The following is a 16,526-nucleotide window of genomic DNA, read 5'->3' as shown; positions in this document are numbered from 1 at the left end:
GGGGGGTAGTCACCCTATTTTTTTTAGCCCGAGACTGGGGTAAGATATTGATTTTTTTTATTTTATAATTAGGGGCTCGCACCCCACTTGGCTGCCAGAAAAACACGTCACCCTGCCAAGGCGCCTTCGCTACGAAAACTCGCCTCTCTATCGCGACACCCTAGCTCGTGTGGTCCACGAGCGTGCCGCGCCAGTGGTACGCACGTTGCCGAAGTGCTCGCGAATTTCTTCGTACTGGAAACACCGTCGAAAGCCAGTGTTTCGACGGTGCTTCGAGCTCGCGCGATCAAACGCAGTTCCGATATTTTTCTCGCACAATTTTTATGCGCCTGCTTTAATGCACGTTTCTTTCTCTCGCTATATACGTTAATGATTCTTTAATCGTGTTTGTATTGCTGTAGTTTTTACAGATCAGATACTGTGTTTCGAAGATACTATAAATCTATGTAGGTATCAAAATTATGTCGGATACAATGAAAACAATAATATTTCTGAGGAATTGTTACTTTTGAACAAAATAATATTTAGATAGCAAATCATACGACAAAAATGTTGTACGGATTTTGTTGTTTTTCATACGAATACAAATCTACCTTTTTAGAGCACGTTTCATCTCTCATATAGAAATTTAATACTGGAAGGATCAAATAATTGCTTATTTTGAGTGATTAAAAGTGTTAACATATGTATAGTACTTAAAATAAATATCCTGACCTATTCAGCATTAAATTATTAAATTTCTGTTAGGGATCAGCGTACAATACATATACCCAATATTCCTATCGTTGTCTAAATAAATTTATTTTCTATATCGAGATCAATAACGCGGCACATCACAAACGCTCTCTCACGCAACATCAATGATTTCGCAGGAAGATACGGCACGCTGCGCATCGGATTAAATTGAAATCCCGTGCATTTCCCCGGCGACATATACGTCCTGATGCTCATCGATCTACATCATTTCCGATTTCTCGAATTAAAAAAGGCCCCCGACATATAGTAACACGTATCGTCGATTCTGTACGTTTCAGAGTCAATCCGAAGTGTATTTTAACTTGTACAACATTTTGTACAATATTCCGATTTTCTGAAAGATGCTTAGTTGGATGCCGAGTTGCTTTATTTAAAGAGCACTCATCAACGTACTCGTCTGGTTGAAGAGAAGCAAAATATAATCTATTCGCTAGGTAAGTACTAGATTTTGGTCAAAGGAACGCGCGCGAATAACTTACTTCTGCATACTTTGCAAAAAAAAAGAGATGATGGCACCCGTTACGCGGCAAACCGTTTCGAGCTGAAATCACGTCTAGAAGTATCCCGAGACACACACGCACCCCATCTGTGCCCGGGTAACCGTCACTTCCGATTCTCTTCAAAAAAAAATCAAAGGCATCCCCGTAAAACTCGTGAGCACAGCGCCCCAAAGAGGGAAGAGGAGATCGCTGGAAATCACAGCACGCCAGGCCTCGTCGACTCTCTCTCCTTTTCTCTCTCTCTCTCTCTCTCTCTCTCTCTCTCTTTCTTTCTGTTTCTCTTTTTCTGCCTCAGACTCGTTCGTTTCTCCATACGAGATTCCAGGATTCGTAGAATTTCCACCGAGAGGGTGGCATGGGTCGCCGGGGTGGGTGGCAGGGTTCGTCGGGCGATGACGATGGGGTGAGTTCACTCGCGAGAGGCCGGAGGCCGTCGACGAGGTATGGGAGATTGCAGCAACCCTGCAAAGTACAAAGAGGCGGCATAGGCGTCCTCTCTCCCCCTGCCTATCGCCTCTCTCTCTCTCTCTCTTTCCGCTCCTATACGGCCATCCCCTGGAGTTTCCTCTCGCGCGCCCTCCGCTCCGTTTTCTTCTCGCTCCCACTTTTTACATCGCGAGCTCTCCGCCGGGCACGCTCTCCTCGCCCCTCCTCGTCATTCCTCGTCGTCGGAGGTGACAATTCCTCATCTGCCTCCGCTCACACCTCCGGCTGATTCCTTTGCAACCCCTCCCTCTCTAGGCGCGAGCACCCACGCGCACACGTACACAACACGCTCATGCACACATACTCACGTGCTCGCTGGGTTCGCGGGGGGACGAAGGGGGGAGCAGGGGGGGAGCAGGGGGGTAACCCACACTAACACGAGCATACCTAACGAGTCGGCTTGTCACACACAGAGTATAATATGCAAAGACCCGCCTCCAGGTTGCCATGGAAACCTCGGGAGCTGGTGCGAGAGGTGCCCGGCGAAGGGAGGTGAGGTCGAAGCGGCGAACGTGGAGTGAAGAGGAGAAAGGAGGTGCGGGAGGGAACGGGAGGGTGGAAGCAGACACTCTTGGAAATTTGTATAACTACCCCCAGGGGCGGCCAGAGGCGGTGGGTGGGTAGGTGGGGGCAGGGGGGAGGGCAGGAAGGAGGGTAGCTGAGTGTAGAGAAGGCGGGGGCACACACATCGATCCGGGGAAACCACCCCGCGCCCAGGGCTCCTTCGTCATCTCTCAGAGCTACTGCCACCCGTCCACCACCTTGCTCTCGCTTCCTCTCCATCCCCCTCCCCCTCTCGTCGTCCTTCCTCCTCTCTTTCATGGGCAACTTTCTGCGTGCCTGCAATGCTCCCCGCGCCGAGTGTTTATGTCGTCGTTGGCGTTAAAACCATCGGCTTTCCCAAAGTTCGATGCACCGCGGACGAGAGCGAGAGAGATAGATAGAGAGAGAGAGAGAGAGAGAGAGAGAGAGAGAGAGAGAGAGAGGCTCCCCATCTTTCTCAAGTGCAAATTAAACGAACGAGCGCATTCCCGCGCAGAGACAATCCGTTTTATCGCGAAACGTAACAGGCAAGTTGAAACCTTCCTGAATTATGCTTGTAATATAGTGGTAAGATCGCAGATAATGGAGCTTATTTCGTATTCAGGCAGAAGGAGAATCATATTACATAAGCTTAAAATGGAGTATCTATCTATTAATTTATACACGTATTTGATTAATTAAACATAGAATTTTGTTTCTATTTTTTTTTGGGAGCAATGTGAACAATGTTATGCACTATGTTGTGATATTATAATAAATTAATTAGTTATCAATTGCATTTTAGCAATTAATTTTTTATTATTTTTCAACAATTATCTTGACACATTTGAAATATAAATAAATTCAGTCACGAAACACTCAAAGTATCGAGTAAATTCTAATAATTAATTGCACTGAAACATTTAAGCGGTTAATTTTATTATGAAAAAATATTTCGCTTGCTTGAAGTTTTTTTTTGCCGACAAATATCACCTTAATACTTAATTAAGGTGTATGAAATATGAATATGTATTATCGGTAATAAAAATCAATTATTCATGTAAAATCATCAAACACGCGCGTTTAAAGCAATGCCTGATTTCGCATTGTGCCTAAAGAGGCCCATTTATTAAGATACGCAGTGTCGAATGAGGAAGATGAGACCTTATTCTTAACAAGAATCTCAAGATCGTAGAGCAGTTCATTTGCCGCGGTGATAAATCCGCATCGTATGAACTCGTAATAACTTCGCTACAAGGATAGATTGCTCCCATATTTCAACAATTGTAGCGAGGGCCATACATTATTTAACGCAAACATTATGCAAGGATTCTAGTTACAATCGGTAATTGTAGTCCCACCAAGACAGTCTTCGATCATGCGTGCCCGGGCGGCCCTGGGCAAGAAATTCTTCTTTATTGAATTGCTTTTGCTGCTCTCTCGAAAATAGACGTATAAATCACGCCGTGAGAGCGTGAAAACGATCCGTGGATGCTTCTATTTCGTTCGCAACCGCCATGTTGTATAGTTTTTCGATGATAACGCTCGACCACTTGAACTCGTCGAAAATCCGCCGTTTCTTTTATTATCGTTGGAAAAATTATTAAACCGGCGCTATTTATTTATCAATAAATTCTTCACTTATAATTGTCATAAATTGAAAAAAATATCAAAGTGTGATATTAAAATGAGAAACTTGAAAGTAATTTCTTTTTTCATATAGTCAAGTCTTTTCCAATGCCTAATTATACCGAAACATAAACTAACGTAATATCTTTAAAAGATCCATTGAAAAAATTCAATAAAGCTTAGTAATTAATCAAAAATATTTATAACATATATTTTGCTTATTAATTATATCTATTTTAATATAAAAAAAACATTTTGATATGCAACTGTATATACTCCATTCATTATATTACAAACACGGAAAGAACGATTTTGTTGAAAGGTCTAAAAATTTTGCTAAAAACAGATTTAAAAATTATTTTTTGTTGAATCATCAAAATAATTTGTTGGAATGTTAAAACTGATAAGCATTGCTACAAAACGTTTGGATATTCTAGCAATCATTTTGACTTTCGCGCAAAATTCTATTGATTATTGAACAAAAATTTTTTTCAAATCTAGATTGAGCAAAATTGTTCTTTTCGTGTACGGAAGTTGTATTTATTTCTGATTCAGTAGGAAGTGAACCCCGATCGTAATGGTACTGAGAGCGTAAAAAACTTTTGAAAATGTAGTTTTAAAAATGCAGACGTGATCTCGCGGAGCAACTAACAACAAAATCCGTAAAGAAGAGGCAATCTATCGCATTAAAATTAATCCGTCTGACCTAGAAAACTGACACGGCGCCGCCGCCGCGAGACACAACTATGAAACTATGGACCTATCCGACAGCTCCAGGAAGTCCAGGAACTATACCTAGCACGACCTCCGGAAGGAGGGGGGGGGGGGAAAGGGGTATACCATCGATCCCCTACCGACCTCTCATAATCCGCACGCCGGAGCGATGGATATCCGCGCGGCGGCGGCATCCGCGATGGTGGATCGCTCGCGGCGAATCCTGACCGCGCGCGCGGATATACACCAGGGCGATTCTAATCGAATTAACTGAACTTTCACCCGACTCCCCCCCCCCTCTCCCCACACGGTCGTCGGACGACCGCGAGGCTCCCTATATAGCAATTACGACGGAACCCGTGTACTCCGCCGTCCGCGCGCCTTCACCTCCGTCGCGAATGCCCGTTTTTCACTGCGGGAGTCTCGCGCGCGCGTCCGTCCGTCTTCCTGCCTCTTTCGCAGACGTAGAACGGGGGTGAGGGGGAGAGAGGGAGGGGGGGGACGCGAAACGATCGTTTCTCCGGGCCGGCGTGTAACCGGCGTCTATTTATCGCGTGTTAAAGCGGATCATCGCGAAGCGCAGGCAATAAGTTCCCGCTAATGAGAAGGATATGTATTCATTAGGGTCATGACGGTTGTGTAAGCGGCGCCGCGCCGCGCGTTGCATATCTCACAAAAGTTACAGGGGCTAATGTCTAAGTTCTCATGCGCGGCCGAGATACAGCGTAATGTTGACTAATTGGAGAGAGAGAGAGAGAGCTCGGGCTAACGTGATCAGGAAGTCGTAAGCGTTGGAACGGTTAATTCGTGATTAATCAATCTCCAAAGTGGTTTCTTTCTCGCGCGAGAAATAAAATTTTCTGTGAAATAGAACTCAGGAGGACGAGGGGAGGGGAGGGGGAAGCGGGGGGGAGGGAGAACGCGCGATGTTTTTACTTAAAAACAAATTGCATAAGCATTACGTATAGGTGAACAGATAAAGGATGAGAAGCATAAATGGCTCTTGCTCGCCTTCCGCCTCAACGGATAAATGCGCTTGATAAATGTACTTGTTGCGTGCTTTGACGCAACGGAAGAACATTGGATTACGAGCGCGCGCGCTCGTGCAGGCGGATCGGCGCGGTTATAATTTCGATTGTGGCAAATTTTAAACGATTAAACTCCCAAGTGGCGAAGGGTACCGAGGAGAGTGCCGAAGAAAAATCGACGTGAAAGAGGGAGAGAGAGAGAGAGAGAGAGAGAGAGAGAGAGAGAGAGAGAGAGAGAAAGACAGAAAGGATCGCGTTGCCACGCAGCGCGGCGAGTATATTCTACTGACCGTGGCCGAGCGCGCGGTCATAATCATCATAACGATAATTACGTAGGTAAATGCGGCTACGCGGACGGAGGCGGACGAAGGGGAGGGGGGAGACGGGGACGGGACCCGATTCCTCCGCCGACCAGCTGCCTCATTCGATCCTTCGCTAATTATCGTCGTAAGCATCGAGTTAATTGCTACACTCGCTCTCGCCCGGCGGTTGTTCGATCGGTCCCGCTTTTTCAACCCTCTGTTCGTAGCTCGCTTTCTCTCTCTCTCTCTCTCTCTATCTCTTCCTCTTTCTTGTCCGCGCTACTCTACCAGTGTACACGACGGCACCTCTGACGATTTCTCGCCGTGCCGCGCGAACCGTGGAAGTGTAACGTGGGACAAAACGTGTGTCTCATTTTACAGAAGTCGGGATCGTCTCGTCGCGCGCGAGAGGAATGCTTTCTTCTTCAGGCAACACTCCTCGATTATTTCTACATTACGCGTTGCACGGTCTTACGAGAGATTCTATATGTAAGTCTAATCTAAATATTCGCGAAACTTTGGCCGGGACAACATTCCTCCTGAATGGTTCTAAAAAAATATTCTTGAATGTCCAATTTCTTGTTTTAACATGTGGCCGCGCGGTTTTGGAGGAGGAATCGAATTCTGGCTCAATGCCAATGTAGTTTCCGCGCATATCATGTTTACGAAATTCAGAAATATAGATAGTGAACGTATTTTCTCTGAAAGCATCTTTAGATACGCGCAGACACAATATCAGACCTATTCTATATAAATACAAAATCAAGTGATAGAAATTAATTTTATGTATTTAATTAATTTAATTCTCTTTCTTTTTTATTAATATTAATATGTTTTATGTATTTATAATTATTCCGTTTCTATTATCAATACTGCATATAATTTATGCCGCGTCAAATTTGTACATAAATTAAATTTGACAATATTATAGTGATTCATCAAGCTAATAAATAAATAATTTAAAAAATCTGATATATTAATAATTCTTTACACGAAAAAATTCAGAAATATAGATAGTAAAGGTATTTTCTTTAAAAAACGTTTTTAGATATTTTTTTTTATTTTAGATAATTAATATACACAAATACAAAATCAAAGCTACTCTATATATAAATATAAAATCAGGTGATAGAAATTACACAGAAGTACACACTCTCTCTTTCTCTCTCACTGCTGTTAATGCTAAATACCTATACATTTATGTTACATCAAATTTGTATATATAAATTAGATTTGACAATATTATAGTAATTCATACAAAAAGTGACGTTAATAAATAAGTAACATAATTAAAGTACCCTCTCCCGCCTCATATATATTAATAATTTCTGTGCACATAACATTTTCTCACGAGAAATTATTTTATTTCCCAGAGATAAAGTGTTCCTCGCGCGTGAGCCATAAAATACATCGTAAAGACGCATTACGTAAACGCATTACGAAACGTCGAAAATGCGCATTGACGTTTCGATTGCCAGCCGCGCGCGGCAAAGCCCCGAATTGAAATTGGTTGTAATTGCGAGACGAGCCGCGCGTTCCAGAGAGAAAGACCCGAGCGCGACCCAAATCCCCGAGACACATCCATCCCGGACGTGACGGCGACGGCGGCGGAGACGGCGGCGGCGTACCTGCGTGATCTCTAATTCGAGGTCGCGCGGGGCGCGAATCCAAATGGGCCGAAACGAGCGGATCGCGGTGGGCGCGCGCGCGCGATGGCGCGCAAAAATGCACCGAGCGCGGCGCGGAAGGACGGGGGAGGGGGAGAGGGTGGGTGAGGGGGGAAGATTACAATGTTACCGTACGGTAGAACGTGGAATTGCAGAATCACGAGACGGCGAGGAAAGGAGAGGGAGAAGCGAGAACGCGGAGAGGAATGCGAGAGACAGAGAGAGCGGGAGAGACTCGAGGGGGAGGAAGACGACGGGGCGACTAAGGAAAGAGAGAGAGAGAGAGAGAGAGAGAGGTACGATCGCCGCGCTATACGTGCACGGTGTGAATGTGTGTGTGTGTGTGCGTGGCGTGGGTGGAGACTGCCCCACGAAGCCCTACGGGCAGAATTATCATACCCACACATATACGTAACGTATCGTATGTACGTGCGGAGGAGCGCGAGGTGGAGCGGGGCCTGATCTAATCACACTCCCATATACATAAAATAACCGCTCTACGGGGCCCTATGGGGCACACACCGTGCAGGCCGGGCACACGGGGGTTGGCGAGGGCACACACCGTCGAGCGAGACCGCGGGATAAGCGCGAGACGGAGAGCGAGAGAGGTGGATTGTTTTCAGCTGGGACTCAAGTATAAATTGGCCAATTATTCGGAAATAAGGTAATTATATAAGAAGGGAGTGATCTCCGATCGCACGGACTTTCGAGGAGAAGGAGATGAGGGCTGGCGGCGCGCGGGATGCGGAGGTGGGTGGGGAGGTGAGGGCACGAAAGGGGTGAGAGAGAGAGAGAGAGAGAGAGAGAGAGGGCGCCAGGCGGAAGGGGAGGGGAGGGAGGAATCGAAGAGAGAAATCAAAGGCGATTATCTGCCTATGAGGTAGGAATCGTCGGCCGGCGTTGGTTCCGAGCTCGCTCTCTAAGAATTGCTCGCCGTTGGGCCCCGTCATTGCCGGCGGTGCAAAAGCGCCTCGATGGCCGAGGCAGATGTTTTTTCTAAATGGAGACGAATTAGAGCCGATAAATAACGATCGATCGATCGATCGTGCCCGCGACGCCGCCGCCGCCGCCGCCGCTGTACGCCGCGCAAGAGTTCAAAACGCGCGCGAGGAAGAGCCAACCCCCTTCGAAAAAGTGCGCGATTTTTAAGCGGAACCTTTTGAGCCGACAGGTGTCGGATGTTCCATCGCGGCGTGATCCTTCCTCGTAGATGGACCTGAAAGAATTAGGGCCCTTTCGTGTCTCGCGAGCTAAATTCGTGGAAGGATCCGTGACGAGATGATGAAGGACAATTTTTGACGAAGTCAAACGTAGCACAAGAAGTCAATGACTTTATGACTAAAGTACTCTCTTGATTACTTTTACAGATAATTCTCTTCTTCTTGCATTTTTTTTTCGCAAAATCTTCCTCGTATTTTTGCGCGACGAGCCGCAACGAATTATGGGAGAGATTATTCTGACGTTCTATTGTCAGATTAAATAAAAATGTAGCGGGAATCGCGCCGAGCACGAGCGATCACACCGCCGAAAGGCAAGAAGAAAGTGGGTAGGAGAAATAGAGAGAAAGAGAAAGAGAGAGAGAGAAGAGACATTATCCCAATTACACGTACGAGCGCTAATCGCCCGTCGTGAACCCATATAGGGGCGCCCCCGCGCGCCGAGGCATTAACATTCCGAAAAACCGGTGATTCTCGCCGACGGTACCGACGAGAGACGGTCCGAGAGGAGGATGCCTCTATAACTACGAGAGATACACTCAACGGCCCTCACTCCCTCTCTCTCTCTTTCTCATTCTCTCTCTCCGTATATACGAGCGCTAGTTGCCCGGCATAAGAGCTGCTCAGCTGGCTATTAAGGGCTGCGTGGTGGCCCGAGGCCGGAATTAGCATACCCTCGAACCGAACTCCACCTCCGCACCGATATCTCGGCTGCACGAGGAGGAATATAACTTAAGTTCAAGCGGATATTATGCCACCATTCTTCCCTCCCCGTAATCTGGCCCCCCTTAACCATATAGCTAGATGCATCGGCTGCACCATAAGAGAGCCTCGATAGAGGGGGCGGTTGGGAGAAAAAGAGGGGGAGCAAGGGGGAGGAATCCGAAGGGGGAAGGCGGGGAGGGAGTTGGGCCTGGAGGAAGATGGATGCGGAGGTCGTCTCCGTTATCGGCACCGATCTCTTTTAATTGTAATTATATGCAGTCCACAGTGCGCGCGATAAGTATCGACGCGGTGCAAGAGTAAGACCCCAACGGGGTCCTGGATATTAGTCCCACCCAAGCGCGTGCCGTTGACGCCCAGGAACCAGGTCGTTCTTCGGGACCAACGCGGCGCATTAACGACCGCCGAAATCCGGTCGCGATGTACCCTTATACCTCTCGCGCCAGGATTGGGTCCGCATAATTTTACGACGTGCGCTTCCGAACACGTTGGAAGCTTAATTTGGACACGTGTGTTAAATATTATATCACAGATATGAACAAATATTAACAGAAATAAAATCTCGGAAAAAAAAAATGTTTGCAAATTTTTTTGGACATTTGTGTGTCGAGATGAAAATAAATGGTCGAATTAGATTCTACATTTAATTGAAGTAAATTTCATTTTAAAAAAGTTTAAATTACATTGTTGTCACAATTGTTCTCACAAAGAAGATTAAATTTTGAACTGCCAATTAAAAAAGGAAAAAAGAAATAACCGCTTGATCGAATTATTGCTAAAACAACAATTAACCTTTGAATTATACGAAGAATTTATTAAGTCTAGCGTTATCCAAGAGCATCACAATTGTTCTCGCAAAGAAAATTAAAAAATTTTGAATTGAAGATTAAAAAAGTAAAAAAATGACCATTCGATCGAATTATTACTAAAAAAACAATTAATCTTTGAATTATACGAAGAATTTATTAAGTTTAGCGTTGTCCAAGAGCATCACAATTGTTCTCACAAAGAAAATTAAAAAATTTCGAATTAAAGATTAAAAAAGTGAAAAAAATGACCACTTGATCGAACTATTGCTAAGAAAACAACCTTTGAATTATACGAAGAATTTATTAAGTCTAGCGTCATCCACGAGCACCCTGTATTTATTGAATTTGGTGAATTAATAGTCATGAAAGGTCCTTTTACGAAACACCCTCCTTTTGGCAGATGCGACAAAATAATATTGATCTGCATTTCCAAGAATTAAAACTGGGACGCGTTGTTTAAGAGCGATACGCTATAAGGCTAAATTTTAAGCGAGTAGGCGATCCGATTCCGCGCCGCGGGCGACGAATTTCCGGCGCATCTAATTTCGCATCGAATATCAAATTATAGTCGTCTTAAGGCGCCATTGCACAGCCCGGCATTTATTTTTGTAACTCCGTTTCCAGAATAGGTGTACAGTTTGCCTGCAATCTGCTCTACGATCTCTCTAACTATAAGCGGCCTGTCATTAAAGAAGAAATACGAAAGCCGATATCTATATAATAGCGAGAGACTATCGAAAACTTTACTTTCGCACATCCAACTAAATTGTAGATTTGCAACTTCCTGGAATTCAATTTAAATTTATGAAAACGATTTTTAATTTCTGTTATCATTTCATTCATCGATTAAAGAAATGTTCCATGTTATTAAATATTAACTCGCCACATCATTTATATAAATATAAATGAAGCTTAATTTCATGAAAAATTCCCAGGAAGCTTTCTTTCAAATTTGTATTTTTTTGCTATAAAATGTTTTAAATTAAAATGTTATTATTATCATAAAATTTTTCATTCGTATTTAAATGACAAGGCAGAAGAAAAAATGACATGGCAATTAATATGTTCGATCAACAGTATAACGAATTAGAAAATACTACGTTCTGTTACACCTTACAATTAACTCTCAACCGTTTAAGCAAAATGAAGCTGTACGATCGACGGATTAAATATTAAAATGGCTGCACCGTGGGGGCATTAAATCAATGAACATCTCAGTATAAACGTGGGGCATCATACCTGAGCGTTTTACTGCCCGCTTTCAGGAATTTCCTGCCAGCCAGAAAATTCTTTCACCGCGCCTTTTCCGTAAGGTAGGAAACCGGATACGATTAATCCGGGCCCAGCGGGCCCCGATGATATTATGGCTGATAATTGGTCGTTCAGGGATCTTTCTCTCTCTCGAGAGAGAGGAGCTGGAGGAAGGAACAAGCGGCGGCGGCGGCAGCGGCGGTGACGGGGAGGAAAGGAGGGAGGCAACTAGCGAGATAACACGGAGCACAACTTTGCTCGGCCAACCCATAACTAAGCTGCGCCTTATTTAAGGCATTATAAGGGCTCTAATTAATACAATGTGGGGGTAGGCGAGATTTTTTTACGAGGCCGCGGGTTTCGTTTTATCGCCAATTAAGTGTACCACGGAGAGGATCAAAGAGGGGGGAAGAGGGGGGAGAGGGAGAGGGGGACAATGAGGGGATGGGTGGAAAAAGAGGAACGCCGGTTCAGGAATTACGGTCGGAATGAGAGTGAAAAGAAAACGGAAATATAAAAGCGATGAGCGAGAGGGAGAGGACAACGCGGATACACGGGACTGCCAACGTCCAACACTCGTAAAACGCGCTCGACGCTGCTCCAGATGATTTCAGTTGTACTCTAATTGGAGCCTATCCTCGCCACACATTTAGCTAAATAAGGCCGTCTAATTACGTGCCTGCGTTTATATCAAACTTACAGAATACATTGTGCCGGCAAAATCGTAAAATTGCCTATACGGTCCTTAATTTGGCCGCTAAATACACGTTGTGTGATTACTGCGGAACATCCTGTAACTTTATTCCGTTTCAAATGATATAAAATTAAATATAGATATGACTGGCTGGACTATACAAAAGATTAGTAATTGTGATTATAAGAATATATAAATATACTTAATAATTATTAGCACTATTTCCGCTCAAAAGAATTAATTGTATTATGCTATTATTGTAAAATATTTTCTCTTTAATTGTACTTATAATAGTTATAATACATTCCATCTTACAATTAGAAATATTTCTGAACATTGCTTTTTTGCTGTATAAACGTATATTAATATTTAATCCTGTAGGGATATAAAAAGGAAATAAAAAAAAATAAAGCATGTAAGGATTTATAATTATTTCCTAACGTTCTTTATACAAATTTAATTTAATTTTATAAATATAAAGAAAATTAAATCAAAACTTTACATTTTCTTTAAAAGCATTAATATTTTATTTTATCTTTTTTCCTTCTTTATCTTTTTATTTATTTTCCACTAATTGCCTAAGCAAAAAAAAATCAAAAGTTGTACTATTCATAATGCATTTAATAATAGAAGTTCTAAAAATAGAATTATTAACCTGTTATATTTTCATAGCATTCTGTTTTCTGAAAATAATTACGTAACGAGTTTTATGAGAATATAAATGTGCATTCTTGTATGCACGTGCATTAAACAGATAATCGTATGTTCCAAGATTAAAAAAACATTCATTATATTTATTATTTCTAATCTGTCTGGCTCATCTATTTTAAGGTGATGGATTTATAAGCTTTTATATCTATCCTCGCATTCTTATGCCTTATGCTATTAATCTGATACACCCATAATATCCATGTATATTTTATATACTTCGTAGTCCATTACTCAGATTAAAATAAAAGATAATCACTCACCGACACGATGCGCAGCAGTGGAGTTGTGAATTATGCGCACGTTGATCTGTAAAATACAAATACAAATTGTATAGCAGCGCCCCAAATAATTAGTATTTACCGAAACAATTATTATTACATATTAAAATAAAATAATATTTGTTCAAACAATTGTATAAGTTAAAGAATTATAAATAATTGTTTCTTTATTATTAAATCAATTGAAGACTAAATTACATATTCTAGTTTTCTACTTATGTACATATTTCAAAGCAGGTATTACGAGTATTATAATCATTCTCTCGATTTACGCGCGCGGCCTATTATTTCGTTTCTCCTCCGAAAATATAGCTGGGCCAACGATGTTTAAATCGTTGAAAAATGCAAAGCGCGACGCGAGATAAATTCGAGATAAGCCTAAGCAGTATTAAAGGAACGATCGTAAATATCACAAAACAATGTAATTCCTATTCTCTGCCGATTCTTTTAAGTATATAAATTATGCAAAATATCCGTTACGGTGAATAATCAGCGCCTGTATGTATATGCCTACGGGGATGCTGGGATAGTTCAGTGCTAGAATCTCGCCTATCGAGCGAGAGATCCGCGTTTAATTCCCGGAATTGCTGTACATGTATATGACACTAGGTATTTTGAGTGGGAAAAATAAGCGCGAGGTTGACTAATCGCGCTGATAACCGCGAAAATGTTCGTAAGGAATAATAGCGTTAGGCTCTCGCCTAACACTCGAACGCGACCGCGTTCCAATGAGTAATGCGACGCGCACGGAACGGCTCGCCGCTATATCTGCCGGCTGAAGTGTGGCATACGAATGGTAGCGCGGCGGCGACCTTTTGTAAACACAGTGTGCGCTGTACGTTACAATAACAGATACCGAAGGCATGCCAACAGTATTGTTATTCCACAAAATATTCAATGTTTTATAAAATAAAATTACGCCAAGCAGATATTCCTTCGTATTAAATTAATATCGACTTATTGCTTCGTTTTGTGGACTCATTAGCGTCGCTTAAGATAACGATTGAGTTCATTTGATTAAGAAAGCATTTTAAGAAGAGAAAACGTATTTACTTCAATTCTCTCTGTGATCGTAATTTTTATCAATTAAAAATAACAAAGTTAAGGCACGACGGCGTTTCTTGACAATAATTTAATCTTTTTTTTTTTGATATATTCAAATCATAATTTTTTGATTCTTTTAGAAACAAAAATGTAGGACGTCTGTAATAAATTTAAGTACATGGAAAGAACGATTTTGTTGAAAGGTCTAAAAATTTTTCTAAATGCAGATCTGAAAATAATTTGTGTTCAATAATCAAAATAATTTGTTGGAAAGTTAAAAATGATAGGCGTTACTATAAAACATTTTACTATTCTCGCAATCGTTTTGACTTTCCAATAAAATTATTTAGATTGTTGAACAAAAATTATTTTCTAATCTGAATCCAGCAAAATTGTTCTTTCCGTGTAAAAAATACTGGTTTTTCAATTCCTCGATTAAAATAAAATTATAAATTTTATTTTTCAAATAATGAATTTAATTGTTATCTTTAAATTATGTAATTAATATATCAAACTGTCATTAACAGGAAAAAAATAATTCATACGTAATAGTTAAAAATTGCTATTAATAATATACATATATTTATATATATATTAAGATATTAAAACAAGTTTTGTCATAAATTAAGATTCAAGTAATTTTCGATTTCAAGGTGTTCTTTCAATTGAATAGAATTAATCGTTGTCCTAGATTGTGAGAGTACTGATAAATGCATAAAATTCAGCGCAAGATATACAATAACTGCTCATTAAATAAAATTAATTGAAATCATGAAATAGAACATTCGTATACATTTATTTCACGTGATGTATATATACGATCGTAACCGTACTTTCGTGAGTGTCATGTTGTACGGGTGCAATGAACGAATCTAACAATAAGAAGAGGAAAAGACATTAGGTGACGGCGCAACAATCGCAATGAAGTGAGTAAATTATTATTTTTCTGTCATTACTTGCAGAATTAATCATTCATAAGTACTTTATGTACAGGCAATCATTATTCTTCTGGATATTAATTATACTGGCAATTACCTTAATTCGCAGTTACTTGTTACTTCTATTTTGCAGTTCAATTTAATTTCATTACAGTCGCCAATCTCGAAATAAACGCACAGTAACTCTACCAGTGCGTATCGATGATATGTTTTTTTATTTTATATGTGTATATCGAGATAATAGATCGGTATAAAAATTACATAAAATATTCTGAATATTCACTCAATATATTTCGATATTTTTTGCAATAAATTAGTTGTAGATTTATAAGATTAAGATGAATAATATTAAATTGATTATCAATTTTATAATGTGATTTTACATTTCCAGCTTTGATATAAAACTGTGTTTCAAACTGGATAGTAATCGGCGCGTGGTTCAAAAGCATAAAAAGCAGAATATAAAATTCACAACAATTTTTATTTTTCGATATATAAGACATCACCGAAAATATCAATATTTATGTATTCTATGTTATCTTTAATGCATTTCTACACGGAAAGAACAATTTTGCTGAATCCAGATCTGAAAATAATTTTTGTTCAACAATCGAAATAATTTTGTGTAAAAGTCAAAGTGATTGCTAGAATATCACGTTTTATAACAATACTTATCAGCTTTAACATTCCAACAAATTATTTTGTTGATTCAACAAAAAATTATTTTCACATCTGTTTTTAGCAAAATTTTTAGACCTTTCAACAAAATCGTTCCTTCCGTGTAGAAGAACCCATTTCTAGAATTCAAATTAAATTTTCCTTTTCCTAAAATACTTTCAAAACAAATGTTGCAAAATTTAAACACTATTAACATAAATTTCCATAACCGGAAATGATATCGAAAAAATTTTGATTTTTCTTTTCTTTTTCCCATTAAACTCATATATAAAGATATCGAAGTCGAACCTAATTACTTTATCATTTCCCTTCCAATGAGAATATAAATGTGGCTTCAAATAGCGCGTGTGGGCTTTTCTCGCTGTTAGAAGTAAAGGAAGAGCCGTCCCATCGGGTTTCAGTAACGCAGTTAGCGATATTACATTTTCGATTAAAACGGACGCATAAAATGCCGGAGCGCGCACGCGGAAGTGTATCGGGATATACGAGGCACCGGGTTCCATTACAGCGTGCCACGCGGTAATATTACATGAATTCAATGGGTACGCCTGCAGATATCGACGTCGGATGGTACGAGAG

At 41.0% G+C, this 16,526-nt stretch overlaps 1 long non-coding RNA gene across 1 annotated transcript in view; it reads right to left on the bottom strand.

Moving 5' to 3' along the window:
• Positions 1-16,526, bottom strand: part of LOC105452025 — a 65,300-nt gene that overhangs the window by 26,312 nt on the left and 22,462 nt on the right. Inside the window, exon 2 of the long non-coding RNA XR_974669.1 lies at positions 13,270-13,315. This is a non-coding gene — a long non-coding RNA (uncharacterized LOC105452025). The remainder of the gene's footprint in view (positions 1-13,269; positions 13,316-16,526) is intronic.

Source organism: Wasmannia auropunctata, unplaced genomic scaffold (genome assembly GCF_000956235.1).
Source record: "Wasmannia auropunctata unplaced genomic scaffold, wasmannia.A_1.0 LD336038.1, whole genome shotgun sequence".
Lineage (NCBI taxonomy): Eukaryota > Metazoa > Arthropoda > Insecta > Hymenoptera > Formicidae > Wasmannia > Wasmannia auropunctata.
This window is presented reverse-complemented; position numbering and strand designations above follow the sequence as displayed.